Source organism: Oryctolagus cuniculus, chromosome 16 (genome assembly GCF_051225735.1).
Source record: "Oryctolagus cuniculus isolate XC-2025 breed Fujian yellow rabbit chromosome 16, ASM5122573v1, whole genome shotgun sequence".
Classification (NCBI taxonomy): domain Eukaryota; kingdom Metazoa; phylum Chordata; class Mammalia; order Lagomorpha; family Leporidae; genus Oryctolagus; species Oryctolagus cuniculus.
The window spans coordinates 10,906,902-10,929,058 of NC_142882.1; the positions used below are offsets into that span (position 1 = coordinate 10,906,902).

General features: G+C 40.3%; 1 pseudogene; it reads left to right on the forward strand.

Moving 5' to 3' along the window:
* Nucleotides 1–18,647, forward strand: part of LOC149121471 (vomeronasal type-2 receptor 116-like) — a 39,407-nt pseudogene extending 20,760 nt beyond the window's left edge.
* Nucleotides 18,648–22,157: the final 3,510 nt, after the last annotated feature.

Genomic DNA, 22,157 nt, shown 5'->3' on the forward strand with positions numbered 1-22,157 from the left:
CCGGTGTGCCGGTGCCGCAACGGGGAGGATTAGCCTAGTGAGCCGCGGTGCCGGCTTCAAAGTAAATATAATTTAATGAGGCTTCTTTTCCAAGATTTGATACATCAGAGCAGAAAATTGCAGAAATGGAACATGAAAAATTAATTCAGGTGAATGCGTTTAGAGGGGATAATATTTAAACAATTGGCAAATCAGTTGCCATTTAAACTCTTTCAGAACTAACAGAAAACAAAAATTGCATCTTGATTTCTGTCTCTGAGTAAGACTCAGATTCTATATTGAGGTACATCAAGGCTTGTCTAAAAAGTTCATGAAGAGAAGTGTGTGCATAGGCAGTTTGCTTCTTTCCCACATCTGCACTGAAGAACTCATTCCTTTCCATGAATCTGACCCTCTTCATAGGTGGTTGTGGAAGAACTACCAACATGCCCTGGCCTTTCACTTTGCCATCCATGAGATCAATAAGAATCCCTACTTATTACCAAATATGTCCCTGGGTTACCAATTCTACAATGGTTTTCCCAGTGAGCAGCTCACCTTGTGGAGCACTCTGCACTGGCTCTCAGGACAGGATATATTTGTCCCTAACTACAACTGCAAAAAACAAGACAAATCAGTCGCCATCATTGCAGGAACCACAGCAACATTTTCTGCTGAAATCGGAACCCTTTTGGAGCTCTACAAAACCCCACAGGTATGTGTGTTCTGAATTTCAGAGAAGAATGTTTAAGTTTTTCCTAACACCATTCTCTCATCTGTGTTGAAAAGGCAATGTAGAAACCAAGAATAAGAGAGGGAAGAGATGTGCAATTCAGGACATGCTCAAGCTGACTTACCTCAAATGGTAGAATTAGAAACAGAGAGGGAAGAGATGTGCAATTCGGGACTTACCTCAAACGGTAGAGTTAGAAACATACCAGGGGATTCCAATTCAATCCCATCAAGGTGGCATGTACCAATGCCATCTCACTAGTCCCAGTGATGAATTTCTGTTCACAATTGATCATAATGATAGGACTAAGAACCAAAGGGATAACATAAACAAGAATAGTGTCTGCAAATACTAGCTGATAGAATAAAAAAGGGAGAGAATGATCCAACATGGGAAGTGAGATACACAACAGACCCATAGAATGGCAAATGTCCTAAACAGCACTCTGGCCTCAGAATCAGCCCTTAAGGCAGTCGGATCTGGCTGAAGAGCCCATGAGAGTATTTCAGGCATGGAAAGCCAAGACACTCTGGCAAAAAAAAAAAAAAAAAAAAAAAAAAAAAAAAACTTAAATGAAAGATCTCTGCGAGTGAGATCCCAGTGGAAAGAACAGGTCATCAAAGAAGGAGGTACCTTTCTCTGAAGGGAGGAGAGAACTTCCACTTTGACCATGGCCTTGTCTAAATATGATCAGAGTCGGTGAACTCAAAAGGCTTCCATAGCCTTGGCAATTCATGACAAGAGCCTAGGGTGATTACTGATGCCATAAACAAGAGTGTTGATTTGTTAAGTCAACAACAGGAGTCACTGTGCACTTACTCCTTATGTAGGATCTTTGTCCTTAGTGTGCTGTACATTGAGATCTAATGCTATAACGAGTACTCAAACAGTATTTTTCACTTTATGTTTCTGTGTGGGAGCAAACTGTTGAAATCTTTACTTAATGTATGCTAAACTGATTTTCTGTATATAAAGAGAATCGAAAATGAATCTTTTTTTTTTTTTTTTTTTTTTGACAGGCAGAGTGGACAGTGAGAGAGAGAGACAGAGAGAAAGGTCTTCCTTTTGCCGTTGGTTCACCCTCCAATGGCCGCCGCTGCAGCCGGCGCACCGCGCTGATCCTGGCAGGAGCCAGGAGCCAGGTGCTTTTCCTGGTCTCCCATGGGGTGCAGGGCCCAAGCACCTGGGCCATCCTCCACTGCACTCCCTGGCCATAGCAGAGAGCTGGCCTGGAAGAGGGGCGACCGGGACAGAATCCGGCGCCCCAACCGGGACTAGAACCCGGTGTGCCGGCGCCGCAAGGTGGAGGATTAGCCTATTGAGCCACGGCGCCGGCCCGAAAATGAATCTTGATGTGAATGAAAGGGGAGAGGGAGTGGGAAAGGGGAGGGTTGCGGGTGGGAGGGACGTTATGGGGGGAAGCCATTGTAATCCATAAGCTGTACTTTGGAAATTTATATTCATTAAATAAAATTTAAAAAAAGAAATCCAATACTAAAAAAAAAAAACCAAGAATATATATCCCACCATGATTTTAAGTGGGAAAACCCTGGCCTGTGAAATTATTAACAGAAGGAAGGAGGTAGGAAGAAAGGGAAGGGGCAGTGAATGCTGAGGGTCTCCACTCAGATTCCTACCTAGGGCCAATATATCCATCCCTACCATTGGATTTATTGACTTCATTGTATTCACAGCTCAGTATCTCAAAGGTAATTTCCACAGCGCCAAGAAGTGTACTGTCCAAGGTGGCATCCACAGGTGATAATGTATATGTGGGGATTTAAAAACCTGGACATTTGCTTTTCCTTTGGGACATCACAGAGGACCATGCCTTCCCTAAGTTTGCTAAGAGTGTTCGAGGCTCAGTTCCAGTGAAATGGGTGTTCCTGGACTCCATCATCCAAACCTCTCTCACTCACCTGCACTGAAAGATTCCTTCAGAAGAATCTCACTGAGTGTTCTATTTACAATTCCTGACATCACAGATGGTTTTTCCTAACATTTTGGTTTGAGAGGCAGAAAGAGACATAACAGAGGTCTTCCATTCATTGGTACACTCACTAATGTGCTGGGAGTCTGGCAATTGTAGGCCCCGGGTATAGGAATTCTGTTCAGGTCTTCCATGAGGGTTAACTATTTCAATTAATCAAGACATTACAGCTGCCTCCCAGGATCTGCATTAGCAAATCAGTGATTTATAAGACCCAGTACACACCATCAGCAATATAGGCCCATTACTGCCAAAAAAAAAGACTTCAGTCGCATAAGAGGATTCTAAGCTGGAAAAATTATTTCACCAAAATCAGAGTGAGTAATTGTGATTTTCATGACAAGTTATGTGATGTTGTGAAAAGAAATGAAATCCAGTGTATCAGGAGATCCATACAGACTTTGTCATGGTTTACATGCCACATGGGTTCTATCCCACATTTGGGTGAGAGAGAGCAGGATATTATCTTGGTGGTATTGCATTCAGAATTGATGCCTTCCCAGTTTGCACTGCAGGATGTGAAGAGAAAATAGGGATATGACACATTTTCATGCTATCACCTTTATTCCAAAGGCTAAGGACATGAGAAGCATGGTGTTCTTTGTGTGCAGAATAACAGAATTCAGCTATCTCTAGAGCAATCTTTCTTTTTACCCAGTAACATTCTCCTCAAAGGCCTCCCTTGGAGAGAATATCTCAGCCTTACCCCAACAAAGATAATTCACAGTCATGACTACTTTGGCTTTCAGATCACCTATGGCCCTTTCGATCCTCTGCTAAATGATAAAGACCAGTTTCCCTCACTCTATCAGATGGCCACCAGTGACAGCTCTGTGGTCCATGGAATGATCTCCTTGTTGCTGCATTTTGGCTGGACTTGGGTGGCGCTCTTTGTATCTGATGATATGAAAGGAGAGCAGTTCCTTCGGAATTTCGAGACAGAGATGGTAAAGAAAGGTCTCTGTGTGGCCTTCACACAAAAGCTCCCTGCCACTAAGAGACTGTATGCCTCCACTGATATCACTTTCATGACTGGGATCAGCCTTTCTTCTGCAAATGTGCACATACTCTATGGTGAAGTAAGGAGCCTCATCAATGTGGACTTTGCAGGAGGATACTTTTTAACCGTGGGCAAGGTGTGGATCATGGTAGCAAAGTGGAACATTGTTGTGCATGAGACATACCATGTACTGCACTCTTTCCATGGAGGCTTCTCATTTTCACCACACAAGGGGGAAATCCCAGGCCTCAAACATTTTCTCAAGACAGTGGACCCTTCCCACTACCCAGAAGACTTTTACTTCACTAAACTATGATTTCACATTTTCACCTGCCTACCTTCTGGGTCGCTATGTGGAGAAATAGGAGACTGCCCACCAAACACTTATTTAGAGTTTTCCCCAGGAGACATCGACATAATGACTCTATCTTACTCTAGCTATTTCATCTACAATGCAGTGTATGCAGTGGCCCATGCCCTCCATAAGATGTTTCTAGAGAAAGTAGAAATGGGATCTCCAGGAGATGCAGCTCAACCTAAGCTTCTCCCTTGGCAGGTAAACCTCCTCCAGAACAGGACAGGCATGAAGCCCTAATATATTTGCACTTTTTTTACTGAAGTAGAACTCCATGGTTTTTGTCATATACTGCCAGATAAGGTTTAAAAAGTTAATCAAATTCTCAACTAAGTTTCTATAGGAGAGCTGAGTGGAAAGAAACCCACATGGTATCAATTTTAAGCATTAGTGAGATATAAAATTCTAAGTATAGATAATTTAACACATATAACTCATGTGTTTGTCTTATTTTGGATCTACAAGGACTGCTAGACATCTTCAATTTTAGAAAAATGTATATCTTTAAAAAACTAGACTTATGTCAAATTTTAAAAGCATTAATATTCTGACTTTTAAGTTTACTTTGTTGAACCCTAGAAGAAGCTCAGGTAAGAACACAACTGGTTACCATCATTAAAATTATCCTTTAGCACACCCATCCATGACAGACCCATGTTTAAGTGCAAAGCTTACCTTCCCTAAAGCCCCAACTAAACCTCCTTCCTGGTCATGGATACAGCAGAGTGCATGCCTAAGCCAGCTAATATAATTTACTGTTTGTATCAAATCACTTCCCATCATTTCTTCAGGCAATGATAGAATAGTTCCCCTCACATGAACCCATGACATGGTGACCACCCAAACCCAACTAAGTCTCTCCTAAGAAGAATCCCTGAGGATTATGAGCCTGGGAAGTGACTGCTTAGTGCATGTACACCACTCAATAACCTGTAACTTGAATTCCATTTCTGGGATTTCTTCAATCTCATTGTCTTCACAATCTAGTATTGAAGTGTTGTGTACTTTTGTGGCCATCATAGTGTCTTTCTTATTCTGTTTCTTGAACTGGTGCATTTGTTGATCGTCATTTGTGGAGATACTAGTTGGTTTCTGTGTTTTATCACTGTGGTGGCTTTCATCTTTGGACTATGTGTGGATTAATGGAATGTCTGCTTCCAGGAAATCCCTAGAGCTTTGTGGTAGATATGTCCAGGAAGCTCTTTTCAGTGTTCCAGGGTGAGGTTTGTAACTGAGGTGACACACCCAGGTTTGGCATAGTAAATCTCTATCTCTTTCTCTCTTGTTTTTTTTTTTTTTTTTTTGATCAGATAGGTTTGTTTTTGTCTGTTGGTGTAGACTCAGCTGAGCTCCTCTACTCAAAGGAGACCAGTTACTGGGTGCTAGCTCCAGTGTGTATATTATTTGTTTGCTCTGCCATAAGGACCACACAGAGGATCTGTGCAGTCCTCGGTGTAAGCTCAGATTCTCCAACAATGTCCCTGGCCAGCTCACCAGGGAGCCCTGATCATATGGCACCTCCAGCAGTGAGTGCCCAAAGTGTCAGCCACAGGCTGAGTCCTCTTATATGTTTGTCTTGTTTTGGATCAACAGGGACTGCTGGAAATCTTCAGTTTTAGAAAAATGTGTATCTAAAAAATAGGCTTATGTCAAATTTTAAAAGCATTAATAATGTGACTTTTAAGATTACTTTGTTGAACTCTAGAAGAAGCTCAGGTAAGAACACAACACAATCCTGCACACAAGCCTCCCACAGTCACAAGCACTCAGCCCCCTGTCCTCCTCACCAGACTCAGGAGTCTCTGCTTGGCTGTTTGCTGGTGCAGCTGTTATGTATGTCCAAGGTTATGCCTGTTCTCTATCAGCTTGTTACAGGACACAGTTGCAGAGTAATTGGAGAGAGAGAAAACATGCCCCCTACTTTGTTTATTTTCCTGTAGTTTGGCAGGTACACTATCCCCCATGGGACTCCAAGCTGGATTCCCTCTAAGCTCTTCCTGCAGCTTTTCGCCAGTTGCTTGGCTCCTGCGGATTGGTCTCACCTCACTCTCCAACACTGGTGCAGAGGCTCTCAGCTGCTGGGGTCCTGAGTTGTGCATGTCCTTACCCTCCACATAGGTCCACTGTGTCCCTCCAATTTGTGTAGAATTTCCTCTGCTGTTTTCTTCCTAACACTTCCCTGAGCCTGCAGTCCTTCTACTTTTTCTTAAACTATGTTCTCCTAGACTACAGCAGCCATCACCCTCCCTTCTCCACCATTTTAATCCCATCTCTAGCACCTAAACTTGAATGCTGTACATCTTACAATTATGTTTGTCCTCTAGCTTCACCCACTCCTGAAGAAAATCCAGTTTAGGAACAGTGCTGGAAGTGACATGTCTTTCCATGAAACAAGGCACGATGTGGTACAATATGATATCCAGAATATTGTGAATTTTCCTGTGGGCCTTGGGTTGATGGTCAACATTGGAAAGTTTTTCTCTAAGAGTTCACATGATCAAGCCTTGGTCATCAATGAAGAGATGATAGAATGGCCTATTGCATTCAAAGAGGTATGGATCCCTTTCAATACCACAGGCCTACATAGAGGTCTGAGTAGAATCTTGGGAGTAGATTAATTACGAAGCCTTTATGTAAGCATCAGAGTCTCAGTTCACATCATGGTTTCCAAATACATGGTAATACTTATATATGTAGCTAATCCTTACATATTCTTATATATATATATAATCCTTATTATATATATATTATAATCCTTATAATATATATATTACAATCCTTATAATATATATATAATCCTTACATATTATATATATATATAGGTAATCCTATATATATATATATAAAATATATGTAGGTCATCCTGTATATAGGTAATATATATTATGTATTCTTATATATAGAGAGAGGTAATCCTTATATAGTCTTAGGTAATGCATGTTGAATGAATGTGCAACTTGGAATAATCTACTGATTTATTTTTAATTTATTTTTAATTTTATTTATTTTTGGCGGAGCCAAGATGGCGGAATAGTGAGGGCGCACACCGATAGTTTGGGAAAATTTAGTTTAATAAAAGGGGAGTTACGGTAGCCGCAGAAAAAAGAACCAGGAAAAAATTGCACGGGAATCGTGAATCGGAGGACCTACTGGGAGAACAAGGTCACCCACCACGCGGAAGCCAAGTCGCGGGACCGAGCCGCAGAAGCCCCAGTGCTCCAAGGGGAGTGCATGCCACACAGACAACAGCGGGGAGACTTGGGACGCTCAGGGCTCCGAGTCCACACATCGGCGATGGAAGGGGAGGTGAGCTCAATAACCCGAGACATTGGTGGGGAAACGGGGGTCAGAATCTAGAGGGGGGACGGAAAGTGCAGCAAACTCACTACCGGAAAGAAGGAAAAAAAAAAAAAGCTTCGGGGTTTCTCTTCCCCCTAACCTTGCAAAGGTTACAAGGCTGCAAGGCTAGAAGAATTCCCAAGAGACAAAGAGCAGGCCTGCTCTCTGGATTTACATATCAATGGGGGAGAGCTAAGGAACTGAGTCAATACAATTCAGTAGCCTAGGCAACCCAGTGGGAGTCCAGAGGAGCCAAAGACTGGAAGCTAAATACCATCAATTCTGCACAGCCGTGCCCTGCGGTGTTACTTACCCCCTGAATAAATAAAATAGATAAATAAATAAAAAGAGAGAGATTTACCACGCATAACCTGAGGGTGTCACCTTTGCACACCCTTAACCTGGAAGAACCAGGCAGAGCTCTCAGGCCACACCCATCTCAAGCCTCCAAGGCTCCTCCAACAGCAGGCAGTCCACTTAACACGGACACAGTATAAAAAAAAAAAAAAAAAAGAAAAAAAAACGCACAGTGACGCAAGAAGAATTAACTATGCCGAGTAACAAACACAGAAATAGAGGGAGCAAGATCAACGATGACACTATGATGCCTCCAAATAAGCAAAACACCCCAAGCCAAGAGTATGAAGATGATGAGATAGAAGAAATGCGAGATACGGATTTCAAAAAATTTATGATAAGAACATTTAGAAGTTTTCAAAAGCAAATCCTTGAACTACAGAAATCCTTAATGGACAAGATTGAAAATCTCTCTCGTGAAAACGAAATTTTAAGGAAGAGTCAAAATGAAACTCAGAAACTAGTAGAGCAGGAAAGTGTTATAGTGAAGAGAAATCAAAATGAAATGAAGAGCTCAATAGATCAAATGACAAACACATTAGAAAGCCTTAAAAACAGAATGGGTGAAGCAGAAGAGAGAATATCGGACCTAGAAGATAGAGCACAGGAAAACATACAGTCAAACCAAAGACAAGAAGAGGAAATTAGAAACCTAAAAAATATTGTTGGGAATCTACAGGATACTATTAAAAAACCAACATTCGAGTTCTAGGAGTTCCTGAAGGCATGGGGAGAGAGAAAGGATTGGAAGGCCTTTTTAGTGAGATACTAGCAGAGAACTTTCCAGGTTTGGAGAAGGACAGAGATATCCTAGTACAGGAAGCTCATAGAACCCCCAATAAACATGACCAAAAGAGATCCTCACCACGACACGTGGTAATTAAACTTACCACAGTGAAACATAAAGAAAAGATCCTAAAATGTGCAAGAGAGAAATGTCAGATTACTCTCAGAGGATCTCCAATCAGACTCACAGCTGACTTCTCATCAGAAACACTAAAGGCTAGGAGGGAATGGCGAGACATAGCACAGGTGCTAAGAGAGAAAAATTGACAGCCCAGAATATTATATCCTGCCAAGCTCTCATTTGTGAATGAAGGTGAAATAAAGACCTTTCATAGCAAACAGAAATTGAAAGACTTTGTGGCCACTCGTCCGGCCCTGCAAAAGATACTTAAAGATGTGCTACACTCAGAAACACAGAAACACAGCCATCAATATGAAAGAAGGGAAAGGAAGAACACCTACCAGTAAAAGAGCATGGGAAGCTCAAAGCATATACTAGAAAATATTTCCGGGAAAATGGCAGGGCAAAGTCACTACGTATAAATAGTCACATTGAACATTAATGGTCTGAATTCTTCAGTTAAAAGACACCGTTTAGCTGACTGGCTCACAGAACACAACCCATCTATTTGTTGCCTACAAGAAACACATCTCTCTAACAGAGAGGCATGCAGACTGAAAGTGAAAGGTTGGAAAAAGATAGTCCATGCCAACAGAAACCAAAAAAAAAAAGCAGGTGTAGCCATATTAATGTCAGACAAAATAAAGTTTAATACAAAAACTGTTAAGAGAGACAAAGAGGGACACTATATAATGATTAAGGGTTCAATTCAACAGGAAGATGTAACTATTATAAATGTATATGCACCTAATTACAGGGCACCAGTCTATTTAAAAGATATGTTAAGGGACTTAAAGTGAGATTTAGATTCCAATACAATAGTACTGGGGGACTTCAATACTCCACTCTCAGAAATAGACAGATCATCCGGACAGAAGATCAACAAGGAAACAGCAGATTTAATTGACACTATTGCCCAAATGGACCTAACAGATATCTACAGAACTTTCAACCCTACATCTACAGACTTCACATTCTTCTCAGCAGTGCATGGAACCTTCTCTAGGATTGACCACATACTAGGCCATAAAGCAAGTCTCAGCAAATTTAAAAGAAAATGAATCATACTATGCAGCTTCTCAGACCACAGCAGAATGAAGCTGGAAATTAGCAACTCAGGAAACCTCAGAAAGTATGCAAACACATGGAGACTGAACAACATGCTCCTGAATGAACACTGGGTCATTCAAGAAATCAAAAGAGAAATCAAAAACTTTCTGGAAGTAAATGAAGACAACAACACAACATATCAAAACTTATGGGATACAGCAAAAGCAGTATTGAGAGGCAAATTTATAGCAATAGGTGCCTATACCAAGAAATTGGAAAGGTACCAAATAAATGAGCTTTCAGCGCACCTCAAGGACCTAGAAAAACTGTAGCAAACCAAACCCAAATCTAGTAGGAGAAGAGAAATAATTAAAACCAGAGAGGAAATTAACAGGATTGAATCCAAAAAAACATTACAAAAAATCAGCCAAGCGAGAAGCTGGTTTTTTGAAAAAATAAACAAAATTGACACCCCATTGGCCCAACTAACTAAAAAAAGAAGAGAAAAGACCCAAATCAATAAAATCAGAGATGAAAAAGGAAACGTAACAACAGACACCACAGAAATAAAAAGAATCATCAGAAATTACTACAAGGACCTGTATGCCAGCAAACAGGAAAACCTATCAGAAATGGATAGATTCCTGGACACATGCAATCTACCAAAATTGAACCATGAAGACATCGAAAACCTAAATAGACCCATAACTGAAACAGAAATTGAAACAGTAATAAAGGCCCTCCCAACAAAGAAAAGCCCAGGACCAGATGGATTCACTGCTGAATTCTACCAGACATTTAAAGAACTAACTCCATTTCTTCTCAAACTATTCAGAACAATCGAAAAAGAGGGAATCCTCCCAAATTCTTTCTATGAAGCCAGCATCACCTTAATCCCTAAGCCAGAGAAAGATGCAGCACTGAAAGAAAATTATAGAACAATATCCCTGATGAACATAGACGCAAAAATCCTCATTAAAATTCTCGCCAATAGAATACAACAACATATCAGGAAAATCATCCACCCAGACCAAGTGGGATTCATCCCTGGTATGCAGGGATGGTTCAACATTCGCAAATCAATCAATGTGATTCACCACATTAACAGGCTGCAGAAGAAAAACCATATGATTATCTCAATTGATGCAGAGAAAGCATTTGATAAAATTCAACACCCTTTCATGATGAAAACTCTAAGCAAACTGGGTTTGGAAGGAACATTCCTCAATATAATCAAAGCAATTTATAAAAAACCCACAGCCAGCATCCTATTGAATGGGGAAAAGTTGGAAGCATTTCCACTGAAATCTGGCACCAGGCAGGGATGCCCACTCTCACCACTGCTATTTAACATAGTTCTGGAAGTTTTAGCCAGAGCCATCAGACAAGAAAAAGAAATCAAAGGAATACAAATCAAGAAGGAAGAAGTCAAACTATCCCTCTTTGCAGACGATATGATTCTGTACTTAGAGGATCCAAAGAACTCTACTAAGAGACTATTGGAACTCATAGAGGAGTTTGGCAAAGTGGCAGGATATAAAATCAATGCACAAAAATGAACAGCCTTTGTATACACAAGCAATGCCATGACTGAGAAAGAGCTGCTAAGATCAATCCCATTCACAATAGCTACAAAAACAATCAAATACCTTGGAATAAACTTAACCAAGGACGTTAAAGATCTCTACGATGAAAATTACAAAACCTTAAAGAAAGAAATAGAAGAGGATACCAAAAAATGGAAAAATCTTCCATGCTCATGGATTCGAAGAATCAACATCATCAAAATGTCCATTCTCCCAAAAGCAATTTATAGATTCAATGCAATCCCAATCAAGATACCAAAGACATTCTTCGCAGATCTAGAAAAAATGATGCTGAAATTCATATGGAGGCACAAGAGACCTCGAATAGCTAAAGCAATCTTGTACGACAAAAACAAAGCTAGAGGCTTCACAATACCAGATTTCAGAACATACTACAGGGCAGTTGTAATCAAAACAGCATGGTACTGGTACAGAAACAGATGGATAGACCAATGGAACAGAATTGAAACACCAGAAATCAACCCAAACATCTACAGCCAACTTATATTTGATCAAGGATCTAAAACTAATTCCTGGAGCAAGGACAGTCTATTCAATAAATGGTGCTGGGAAAACTGGATTTCCACGTGCAGAAGCATGAAGCAAGACCCCTACCTTACACCTTACACAAAAATCCACTCAACGTGGATTAAAGACCTAAATCTACGTCCTGACACCATTAAGTTATTAGAGAACATTGGAGAAACCCTTCAAGATATTGGCACAGGCAAAGAATTTCTGGAAAAGACCCGGGAGGCACAGACAGTCAAAGCCAAAATCAACTATTGGGATTGCATCAAATTGAGAAGTTTCTGTACTGCAAAAGAAACAGTCAGGAGAGTGAAGAGACAACCGACAGAATGGGAAAAAATATTTGCAAACTATGCAACAGATAAAGGGTTAATAACCAGAATCTACAAAGAGATCAAGAAACTCCACAAAAACAAAACCAACAACCCACTTAAGAGATGGGCCAAGGACTTCAATAGACATTTTTCAAAAGAGGAAATCCAAATGGCCAACAGGCACATGAAAAAATATTCAAGGTCACTAGCAATCAGGGAAATGCAAATCAAAACCACAATGAGGTTTCACCTCACCCCGGTTAGAATGGCTCACATACAGAAATCTACCAACAACAGATGCTGGCGAGGATGTGGGGAAAAAGGGACACTAACCCACTGTTGGTGGGAATGCAAACTGGTCAAGCCACTATGGAAATCAGTCTGGAGATTCCTCAGAAACCTGAATATAACCCTACCATTCGACCCAGCCATCCCACACCTTGGAATTTACCCAAAGGAGTTTAAATTGATAAACAAAAAAGCAGTCTGCACCCTAATGTTTATTGCAGCACAATTCACAATAGCCAAGACCTGGAACCAACCTACATGCCCATCAACAGTAGACTCGATAAAGAAATTATGGGATATGTATTCTTTAGAGTACTATACCGCAGTAAGAAACAACGAAATCCAGTCATTTGCAACAAAATGGAGGAATCTGGAACACATCATGCTGAGTGAAGTAAGCCAGTCCCAAAGGGACAAATACCATATGTTCTCCGTGATCGGTGACAACTGACTGAACGCCAAAAAGGAAACCTCCTGAAGTGAAATGGACACTATGAGAAATGGTGACTTGATCAGCATAGCCCTGACTGCTAATGGACAACTTAATACATTATCCCTCATAGTATTTTTTTTTGTCTGTTCGTCTTAATATGACTGGTTTAATTCTGTAATTATCACACAGTTATTCTTAAGTGTTGAAAATTAACTGAAATGCGATCCCTGTTAAACATAAGAGTGGGAATAAGAGAGGGAAGAGATGTATAATTTGGGGCATGCTCGAGCTGACTTGCCCCAATTGGTAGAGTTGGAAACATACCAGGGGATTCCAATTCAATCCCATCAAGGTGGCATGTGCCAATGCCATCTCACTACTCCAAGTGATCAATTTCAGTTCACAATTGATCATAATGAAAGGACTAAGAGTCAAAGGGAGCACATAAACAAGTCTAGTATCTGCTAACACCAACAGATAGAATAAATAAAGGGGAGAGTGATCCAACATGGGAAGTGAGATACTCAGCAGACTCATAGAATGGTGGATGTCCTAAATAGCACTCTGGCCTCAGAATCATCCCTAAAGGCACTCGGATCTGGCTGAAAAGCCCATGAGAGTATTTCAGGCATGGAAAGCCAAGACACTCTGGCAAAAAGATCTCTGTGAGTGAGATCCCAGTGGAAAGAACAGGTCTTCAAAGAGGGAGGTGCCTTTCTCTGAAGGGAGGAGAGAACCTCCACTTTGACTATGACCGTGTCTAAACAAGATAAGAGTCGGAGAACTCAAGGGGCTTCCATAGCCTTGGAAACTCATAACTGGTGCATAGGGAGATTACTGATGCCATAAACAGGAGTGTCAATTGGTAAAGTCAACAACATGAGTCACTGTGCACTTACTCCTCATGTAGGATCTCTGTCCTTAACGTGCTGTACACTGAGGCTTAATGCTATAACGAGTACTCAAACAGTATATTTCACTTTGTGTTTCTATGGGGGTGCAAACGACTGAAATCTTTACTTAATGTACACTAAACTGATCTTCTGTAAAAAAAAAGAAAGAAAGAAAGAAATTATCAATTCCCAACTTGACTCTCACTGGGATTAAACATGACAATAGGTCTGATCTGATTTCATCATCATTTAAAAAAAAATCATCTATTATTTTTCACTTTATGTTTCTGTGTGGGAGCAAACTGTTGAAATACTTACTTAAGGTATACTAAGCTGATCTTCTGTATATTAAGATAATCGAAAATGAATCTTGATGTGAATGGAAGGGGAGAGGGAGTGGGAAAGGGGAGGGTTGTGGGTGGGAGGGACGGTATGGGGGGGGAAGCCATTGTAACACATGAGTCGTACTTTGGAAATTTATATTCATTAAATAAAAGATAAAAAAATTATTTATTTGAGAGGTAGAGTTATAGCAGTGTGAGGGAGAGACAGAGAGAAATGTCCTCCATCCAGTGGTTCACTCCCCAAATGGCTGCAATGGCCATGCTGTGCTGATCTGAAGCCAGGAGCCAGGTGCTTCCATCCAGTCTCCCATATGGGTAAAGGGGTCCAAGGACTTGGGCCATCTTCTACTGTTTCCCAGGCCACATCAGAGAGCTATATTGGAAGAAGAACAGCCAGGACTAGAACTAGTGACCTTAGGGGATGCCAGTGCCAAAGGTGGAGGATTAACCTAATGTGCCACAGCACCAGCCCCTGATTTATTTTTTTTTTAATTTGAACACATATATTTTGTAGATGTTTCGTGAATAGAATGAAGGCTATAAATGAAAAGAAATAGAGAGATTAGTGTATAGACACATAAATACTAAATATATCTATATATTCTGAAGACCTTAATCACATATGGTGAGGGTCTTTATGTTGTGATGCATGATGAACACAGTGGACTATGGGTTGACTTATCATTCACCTCTTTGTAGATAGCATTTCCTTTTTTCATTTCACATGCTACTCAGTCTTCCACAATTTATTCTACATAACATCTTGATATTGACAATAATTTGTCATGTTTCCAAAATATGATATTTTCTGCATGACCAAATATAACAACAATGCATTGCACCCAAGTGATGTGTTTATCTCTAAAATTAATGGCCTGCCTGAATGGAAAATATCAGAAATGTACTAAACACAATTATTGTTTCGTAACACATTCTAACCATTTCTATGTTGACCTGAATTTTTCATAGTTACTCTCAGTGGTGTGCCTCCATATCATGTCTTTTGTTTCTTTTATCTGTGCTATAAAATATTCTAATCAACTAAGTATGAGTTCATGCTCCATTTTTTCTCAGACATTCTAGTTTTCAGAATCATTGCCACATAGAAACCCACATTAAACATATTTTGAATATAGTGGTTCAATAAGAGATAAATGGCAGGGGATGTTAGTTGGTGATGTGTGAAATAAAAGTGATTAAGTACATTTGTAATATTTGGTACATGTTGACAAAGTACACTGATGACCACAGAAGCTCCAAGTTAGCCACCTAGCTAATGATGACATGGCAGGGGTCGGAGGAGACACAGAGATGACCTTAAACTGAAGGTCACATTTTCTGTTGTGAGGGGTTAAGCATTGAAATTCTATCAATGTGGCCAATAATCAAGATGAATGTTTCTACTTTTTCCTTTCAGACTCCTCAATCTGTGTGTAGCCAGAGCTGTGGCCCAGGATTCAGGAAAGTGCCACAGGAAGGAAGACCTGTCTGCTGCTATACTTGCACTTTTTGCACAGACAGAGACATTTCCAATCAGACAGGTAGAAACCGTATCCATTTCTACTGATATCTCCACTGTCATAATTATACTACTCAGCCAAAAAAGGAATGAAATCCTGCCATTTGCAACAACAGTGATGCAACTGGAAGCCATTATGCTCAGTGAAATAATCCAGTCCCCAAAAGATAAATATCATCATATGTTTTCTCTGATATTTAGTAGTTAATATAGACTACAAAAAAGCATTGCTTAAGAATGAAACTGACATCTTAGGATTTCATTATGTTTTTAGCTCTTTTCTATACCCCTGTGGAACAGTGTGCTGTTTCTACATTTTACTTCTTGAACATTATGGCTAATGGTGCATTAAGTCTGTGGTTATAAAGCAATTGAATTTGTATTATTGTAAAAGTTAAAACAAGAAAGGAAGGAAGGAAGGAAGGAAGGAAGGAAGGAAGGAAGGAAGGAAGGAAGGAAGGAAGGAGGAGTATTCTGGGAGGGAAGGGGGGAGGGAAGTATGGCTACCATTTTAGAGTTGTTTCTATAAAATATATGAAATCTGTTCTCTTTACATTGATAAAAATTTAAAATAAGAATAAATAACCCAAAGTGAATTGTGATTGGGAATGTGATGGGAGAGAGAGTGGGAGGTGGGGGATGGGAGGGTTGCAGGTGAGAGGGAGGTTATAGGGGGGAAAAGCCACTGTAATCCAAAAGTTGTACTTTGGAAATTTATATTTATTAATTAAAAGTTAAAAAAAAACAAAAAACAAAAACAAAAAATGAAAAAAACCAAGAATTTTTGTAATGAGATTGTAGTGAACCATTGCTATGAATACAAACATTCACTTGTTATCTCCATACATCCATTTTATGATCGCTCGCTATGTCTACCACATTATGAGTAGACTGGTTTCTGGTGGCGCTCATCCTTTTGGGCTTAATTGTGCTATTGATTTGACAAGACATCTTATTTTACCCTCCAATTCTGAGAGAGGCAGTCCTAATCTGAGCTCTTCCAATGGGCTGTGCTTAAATCTAGGCAATACATGTAAAAAGCATCACCACCAAGCTTAGTTATGCTTCCTTAGAAGAGCAAATCCATGTATTTTCATGCATAAATGCAATGTACAGGGACGGTGCAAGTTGATACAGAAATGTTTTATTACTCTTGTACCATATTTAGCATTATGCGTGTGAAATATGAAGACAATATATAATCATAAAGGATGCAGATTGGCATCATTAAAAAGGGTCTTTGCACAAGATAAACATTTAAGGAATTACCTATGAAAGCCAAATATATCAAATTATGTAAAGTAGACATACACTAATTAGAAAATGCTTCCATTATTCAAAATACAGAGCAGATAATACTTTTTAAAAGATTTATTTTATTTATTTGAAAGACAGAGTTACAGGGTCAAGTAGAGACAGAGAAAGAAGTCTTACATCTGCTGGTTCACTCCCCAGATGGCTGCAATGGCCAGAGCTGCACTGACCAGAAGCCAGGGGCCAGGAGTTTCTACCAGGTCTCCCATGGCAGGTGCAGGGGCCCAAGGACTTGGGTCATCTTCTACTGCTACCCCAGGCCATAGCAGAGAGCTGGATCAAGGGGCAGCTGGGAATGGAACCGGCACCTGTATGGGGTGCTGGCCAGGGCATTAACTTGCTGAGCCACATCACCGGCCCAAAAATAGTTTTTATTGCTCAAAAATAATAATTCAATGACCATTAATGCAGCAGTAGAAAGCACTTAATTTTTCACACTTCAGAGAAAGAATACATTTATCAGGTGTAAAGATTATAACAAATAATTTATCAGAGTGATGTGCAACACCCACTAAGTATATGAAACAAGAAACAAAAAAAAAATTACCATCATATGGGAATTCGTAGCTCATCACATAGGTGCTTGTGTGTGTCCAGATTGTCTCTGAGACAAAAGCTAGGAGCACCCACTGATTCTAGGAAGAGAGCATTCTCCCTGGATTGGGAATGCAGAGTTACCCTAGTGCATCTTGGTATATGATAGAGTCAGTCTGTTTTCAAAGTGGCATTGCAAAAGTGACGCCTTTCCTGGACAGAAAAAGGCAGCAATTAAGTATCAATCCTGAGTCTCTCTTTTTCCTCAGATGCAGAGCAGTGCATCCCATGTGCAGATCACGAGTACCCAAACATGGAGAGAAACCACTGCCTCCCCAAGCTGGTGACCTTCTTAGCCTTTGAGGAATCCCTGGGGATGGCTCTGGCCTGCATGGCTCTGTGCTTCTCTGTCCTCACAGCTGCGGTCCTCTGGGTCTTTGTGAAGCACCGAGACACTCCCATCATCAAGGCCAATAACAGGACCCTCAGCTACATCCTGCTCATCGCCCTCCTCCTGTGCTTCCTCTGCTCCTTACTCTTCCTTGGCCGTCCCAACACAGCCACCTGCCTCCTCCAGCAAATAGCATTGGCCTTGTGTTCACAGTGGCTGTTTCTACTGTGCTGGCCAAACCATCACTGTGCTTCTGGCCTTCAAGCTTACAAAACCTGGAAGAACTATCAGGCGATTGCTGGTATCAGGAGTTTCTAACTCCCTCATTCCCATCTGCTTCCTGATCCAACTGGCTCTCTGTAGCATCTGGTTGGGAATCTCTCCTCCCTTCACTGAGTTAGATACACACTCTGAGCATGACCATATCATCCTGGTGTGCAACAAGGGCTCGGCCACTGCCTTCTACTGTGTCCCGGGCTACCTGGGTTCCTTGGCCCTGGCAAGCTTCACTGTGGCTTTCCTAGCCAGGAACCTGCCCGACACATTCAATGAAGCCAAGTTCCTGACCTTCAGCATGCTGGTGTTCTGCAGTGTCTGGGTGACCTTCCTGCCTGTCTACCACAGCACCAAGGGGAAGGTCATGGTGGCCGTGGAGGTCTTCTCCATCTTGGCCTCCAGTGCAGGGCTCCTGGGCTGCATCTTCCTCCCCAAGTGCTACATTATTCTCATAAGGCCTGAAAAGAATTCTTTGAAAGACTTAAAGAAAAGAGCAAGTTCTAAGGGATTCTAAAGATTTCCACTTGTTTAGCTGTCACATATTCAGAGTTTAGGACCGATAATCCAGACTGAAGTGGCATTTAAGCTATATGAAGGAAATGAAATTGACTTTTCCTTTAAATGTAACTGGTGGGTTGGGTGTTTAGCCTAGTGATCTGAGAGAATGGCATCAGTTTCTGGCTCTGTTTTTTGCTCCTGACCTGGGCTACTGATTCCTAGGGCCCTGGAGAAAGTGGTGAATCTTCATGTAACTTTGTCCTGGCCATCCATGTAAAATTCTTGGGTCTGACTCCCTGTTGTTGGTTGTAGCCTCGACCCAGGAACAAGCACTGGGGTTGAGGAGGTATGAGGCATTGAATAGGATTTCTCTTTGTCTCTATCACTAAACTTCTTTTTCTCTCCCTCTCAGAGTTAGTAATGGAGTTTAGGGAAAAAATTTAAATTGAGTAAAGTAAATCATGGTGTAAATCAAACCTCGGATGTGCATCAAGGCTATAACAGCAATGTTATTTTATATTAAATTGCTATTCCTAAAATTCTGGAGACTGAATTAATTTCTATTTATCAATGTGCAGACAATGTAAGTGTTCTTATTTGCTAAGACATCTAATTAACATGCTTCACGTTCTGTTTGCCCTGGCTATTGATTGTTTAACATATATTTCTTGGCATTGTGATTTAAGTGAGGTTTCTTTCCCAGAAACAGGAGGAGCATGGTCAAGCAGTGTTCCTTGTGGGGATGCCACGTTGTCCAAAAAATCTTAATAAATACTGATTGTTGAGTGGATTTTTGTGTAAGGTGTAAGTTGGGGGACTTGCTTCATGTTTCTGCACATGGAAATCCAGTTTTCCCAGCACCATTTATTGAATAGACTGTCCTTACTCCAGGGATTGGTTTTGGATCCTTGATCAAATATAAGTTGATTGTAAATGTTTGGATTGATTTCTGGTGTTTCTATTCTGTTCCATTGGTCGGTCTATCCATCTGTTTCTGTACCAGTACCATGCTGTTTTGATTACAACTGCCCTGTAGTATGTCCTTATATCTGGTATTGTGATGCCTCTGGATTTGTTTTTATTGTACAAGATTTCTTTAGCTATTTGAGGTCTCCTGTGTCTCCATATGAATTTCAGCATCATTATTTCCATATCTGAGAAGAATGTCTTTGGTATTTTTATTGGTATCACATTGAATCTATAAATTGCTTTTGGGAAAATGGACATTTTGATGATATTGATTTTTCCAATCCATGAGCATGAAAGATTTTTCCATATTTTGTTAGCCTCCTCTATTTCTTTCCTTAAGATTTTGTAATTCTCATCGTAGAGATCTTTAACATCCTTGGTTAAGTTTATTCCAAGGTATTTGTGTTTTTTGTGCCTATTTTGAATGGGATTAAAGATCTAAATCTACGACCTAAGATCATCAAATTATTAGAGAACATTAGAGAAACCCTGCAAAATATAGGTACCAGAAAAGACTTCTTGGAAAAGACCCTGGAATCACAGGCAGTCAAAGCCAAAATTAACATTTGGGATTACATCAAATTGAGAAGTTTCTGTACTGCAAAAGAAACAGTCAGGAAAGTGAAGAGGCAACTGACAGAATGGGAAAAGATTATTTTCAAACTATGCAACAGATAAAGGGTTAATAACCAGAATCTACAAAGAGATCAAAACAAACAACCCACTTAAGAGATTGGTCAAGGACCTCAATAGACATTTTTCAAAAGAGGAAATCTAAATGGCCAACAAACACAAGAAAAAATATTCAAGATCACTAGAATCAGGGAAATGCAAATCAAAACCACAATGAGGTTTCACCTCACCCCGGTTAGAATGGCTCACATTCAGAAATCTACCAACAACAGATGCTGGTGAGGATGTGGAGAAAAAAGGACACTAACCCACTGTTGGTGAGAATGCAAACTGGTCAAGTCACTGTGGAAGTCAGTCTGGAGATTCCTCAGAAAGCTGAATATAACCCTACCATTCAACCCAGCCATCCCACTCCTTGGAATTTACCCAAAGGAAATTAAATTGGCAAAAACAAGACTGTCTGCACCTCAATGTTTATTGCAGATCAACTCATAATAGCTAAGACCGGAATCAACCCAAAAGCCCATCAACAGTAGACTGGATAAATATATTATGAGACATGTACTCTATAGAATACTATACAGCAGTAATAAAAATGAAATCCCGTCATTTACAACAAAATGGAGGAATCTGGAAATCATCATGCTGAGTGAATTAAGCAAGACCCAAAGGTACAAATATCATATGTTTTCCTTGATCGGTGACAACTAACCGAGCACCAAAAAGGAAACCTGATGAAGTGAAATGGACACTATGAGAAACAGTGACTTGATCAGCCCTTGTCCTGACTGTTGATGTACAATTTAATACTTTATCCCTTTTCAAATTTTTTGTTCTACTTAATACTATTGGTTGAACTCTGTAATTAACACACAGTTATTCTTATGTGTTGAAATTTAACTGAAAAGTGATCCCTGTTAAATGTAAGAGTGGGAATAAGAGAGGGAAGAAACGTACAATTTGGGACATGCTCAAGCTGACTTGCCCCAAATGGTGGAGTTAGAAACGTTCCGGGGATTCCAATACAATCCCATCGATGTGGCTTGTGCCAATGCCATGTCACTAGCCCAAGTGATCAATTCCAGGTCACAATTGATCATAATGATAGGTCTAAGAGTCAAAAGGATCACACAAACAAGACTAGTGCCTGCTAATACTAACTGATAGAATAAAAAAGGGAGAGAATGATCCAACATGGGAAGGGGGATACACAGCAGACTCATAGAATGGCAGATGTCCTAAACACCACTCTGGCCTCAGAATCAGCCCTTAAGGCATTGGGATCTGGCTGAAGAGCCCAGGAGAGTATTTTAGGCATGGAAAGCCAAGACACTCTGGCAAAAAAAATCCCTAAATGAAAGATCTCTGTGAGTGAGATCCCAGTGGAAAGAACAGGTCATCAAAGAAGGAGGTACCTTTCTCTGAAGGGAGGAGAGAACTTCCACTTTGACTATGACCTTGTTGAAATAAGATCGAAGTCGGTGAACCCAAAAGACTTCCATACCTTGGCAACTCATGATTAGAGCCTAGGGAGATTACTGACGCCTTAAACAAGAGTGTCAATTTGTTAAGTCAACAACAGGAGTCACTGTGCACTTACTCCTCTTGTAGGATCTCTGTCCTTAATGTATTGTGCAATGTGAATTAATGTTGTAACTAGTACTCAAACAGTATTTTACACTTTATGTTCTGTCTGGGTGCAAACTGATGAAGTCTTTACTTAATATATACTAAATTGATCTTCTTTATTTAAAGATAATTGAAAATGAATCTTGATGTGAATGGAATGGATAGGGAGCGGGAGATGGAGATGCGAGGGTTGCAGGCGGGAGGGAAGCTATGGGGGGGGAGCCATTGTAATCCATAAACTGTACTTTGGAAATTTGTATTTACTAAATAAAAGTAAAAAAAAAAAAAAAAAAAA